This window comes from Octopus sinensis, linkage group LG13 (genome assembly GCF_006345805.1).
Source record: "Octopus sinensis linkage group LG13, ASM634580v1, whole genome shotgun sequence".
Taxonomy (NCBI): domain Eukaryota; kingdom Metazoa; phylum Mollusca; class Cephalopoda; order Octopoda; family Octopodidae; genus Octopus; species Octopus sinensis.
Genome location: NC_043009.1, coordinates 11423745 through 11426549, shown reverse-complemented (window position 1 = coordinate 11426549; position 2805 = coordinate 11423745). Strand labels below are relative to the sequence as shown.

At 38.9% G+C, this 2805-nt stretch overlaps 1 protein-coding gene across 1 annotated transcript in view; it reads right to left on the bottom strand.

The window, feature by feature from the left end:
* LOC115218496 overlaps nt 1-2428 on the bottom strand; it is a 59859-nt gene extending 57431 nt beyond the window's left edge. Inside the window, exon 1 of the mRNA XM_029788350.2 lies at nt 2411-2428. The gene's annotated coding sequence lies outside the window, so the exon portion shown is untranslated. The remainder of the gene's footprint in view (nt 1-2410) is intronic.
* Nucleotides 2429-2805: the final 377 nt, after the last annotated feature.

Genomic DNA, 2805 nt, shown 5'->3' with positions numbered 1-2805 from the left:
ATCTGGCCAGATAATCGAAGGAGTTTTATCTTGGCTACTGAATAATTGTCACATATTATTTTACAGATATATATATATATATATAATATATATATATATATATATTGGTAAAAACGGTGAGATAACAAAAGAAAGAAAGAGACCTCAATATTATGTAAATAGAGGAAATTTATCTGTAAATTAATATGTGATAATTATCATTAGCCAAGATAAAACTCTGAGTTTCGGATGCCGAAGTGGAAGTCCACAACACCATCTCTTCGGTTATCTGGCCAGATAATCGAAGGAGTTTTATCTTGGCTACTGAATAATTGTCACATATTATTTTACAGATATATATATATATATATATATATATATATATATATACATATGTACGGAAGTAAGCACATAAATGTGAAACAAGGTGGAAAAATGAGTATTCAAATACCAGAGGTCGAGTAATATGTATATATAAGAAATGAGACGGCAAAAGAATGACCGATTATCTGATGAACGTTTCTGTTAGTATTTCTGTTATCCGCTACTGTTGCTGCTGCCGCTACTACTACTACTACTACTACTACTACTACTACTACTACTACTACTACTACTACTACTACTGCTGCTGCTGCCGCTACGTTGAGGGGACACCAGGTAGTGCCCTTCGCACTTGCTGGTGACCAAAGGAATATTTGTTCTCGACCAATGTTACTTAGCTTTTACCTCATATATGAGCATGCATAATTTAGGTTTTAATCTTGACATTCTTACTTGTTCTTTTAACTGCATAATTAATGAGTGGCTGGTGTCCAAAGCATTTTTATTTTATGTCATGTTTTATAATGTGTGAAGGCGGAGCACTGGCGAAAACGTTAGCACGCCAAGCAAAATGCTTAGCGGCGTTTCGCTTGTGTCAAGGCGGCGAGCTGGCAGAAACATTAGCACGCCGGGCAAAATTCTTAGCGGTATTTCGTCTGCCGTTACGTTCTGAGTTCAATTCCACCGAGGTCGACTTTGCCTTTCATCCTTTCGGGGTCGATAAATTAAGTACCAGTTACATACTGGGGTTGATGTAATCAACTTAATACGTTTGTCTGTCCTTGTTTGTCCCCTCTGTGTTTAGTCCCTTGTCGGTAGTAAAGAAATAGACATTTCGCTTGTCCTTACGTTCTGAGTTCAAAATCCACCGAGGTCAACTTTACCTTTCATTCTTTTGGAGTTGATAAAGTAAGTACAATAGAATACAGGGATCAATGTAATCGACTTAGCCCCAGCCACGGAATTGCTGGCCTTGTGCAAACGTTTGAAACCAATATTTATATTGTATTTGTACTTACGGCAAAGAAGAGATTAAGACCAATAAAAATGTACAGTAGATTGTAGACTAATTGTGATATAATAAACAAACACAGACAATTAACGCACAACTGTACTTGTTTATTCAGTGTGTATTATTATCCAGTGTAGAAGAGGCGGTTAGATTTTTGTAACGCGAGACTAATACGCACTTTAAATATCAGGTAAAGTATCAGGATATCTTGCAAACAGCTTGCACATGCAAGTGCTACCATTCAAAAACTCCGCATACTAGAAGCCAGCAAGTGTATGGGGTCATCAGGAGAGAATGCGCGCCATTTCCGGGCCTACCTCTCGACGGCATCAATGCGCACCGGCCCCCCTCACTGATATGAGGCCCCACTTGCTGGATCAGCTGGTTATCAAATAAAGCTCAATATTCTTCTAGCCATCAGTCATCGTCTCTTTTTAACCAAATCCAGTGGCTAGCCTTCTCCACTATAGTTTGGATATCGGTGAGTTAGGACTAGTAATAACAACAGTCGTCTCACACTGTGTCAACGAACCCTCTACATCCGACTTCTATTGGAAAATGTTCTGCTTTCCAGCCTGCGTTTTCACATTCACAAATACAAAACAATCACACTTTACTGCCGTTTATCTATCTATCTATCGATCAATCGATCGATCTTCTATATCGAAATTTCACATAATATATCGTTGATGTAGATTGCCCATTTAATTATAAAATTTACCTCGATGCTAGTTCATATCTGCAACAAATGGCTGCAGTACAGAACTAGCGAATGCTTTGCTGTTTTGCCATTAGTCCTAATTGACACATAAGCATAGGTCAGAGACGTGACAAACAGTTTGAAGCTGGAATGTTCAAGGGCAGCTAAAACATTGTTGCAGGACTTCTAAATACATATGCTATAATGCCTTGCACTAACACGACAAAGAGAAAAAAAGGATCATCACCAATGGCACTATCATACTACTATTATCAATATTTTCTTCACAAGTGCAATATGATTGTGTTGCATCATCTGAAAATGAATTCATCAGTTGAAGCGTTAAAAAAGTTGAGAAATATATTTCTACGTGGCTGTGTGGTAAGTAGCTTGCTAACCAACCACATGGTTCCAGGTTCAGTTCCACTGCATGGCACCTTGGGCAAGTATCTTCTACTATAGCCTCGGGCCCACCAAAGCCTTGTGAGGGGATTTGGTAGACGGAAACTGAAAGAAGCCGTGGTATATATGTATGTATATATGTGTGTGTTATGTTTGTGTGTCTGTGCTTGTCCCCCCCCCGCCAAGATCCCTTGACAACCGATGCTGGTGTGTTTACGTCCCCGTAACTTAGCGGTTCGTAACTTATTTTTAGACCGATAGAATAAGTACTAGGCTTACAAAGAACAAGTCCTGGGGTCGATTTGCTCGACTAAAGGCAGTGCTCCAGCATGGCCACAGTCAAATGACTGAAACAAGTAAAAAAGGAAAAGAGAGAAAATAGTATATACCA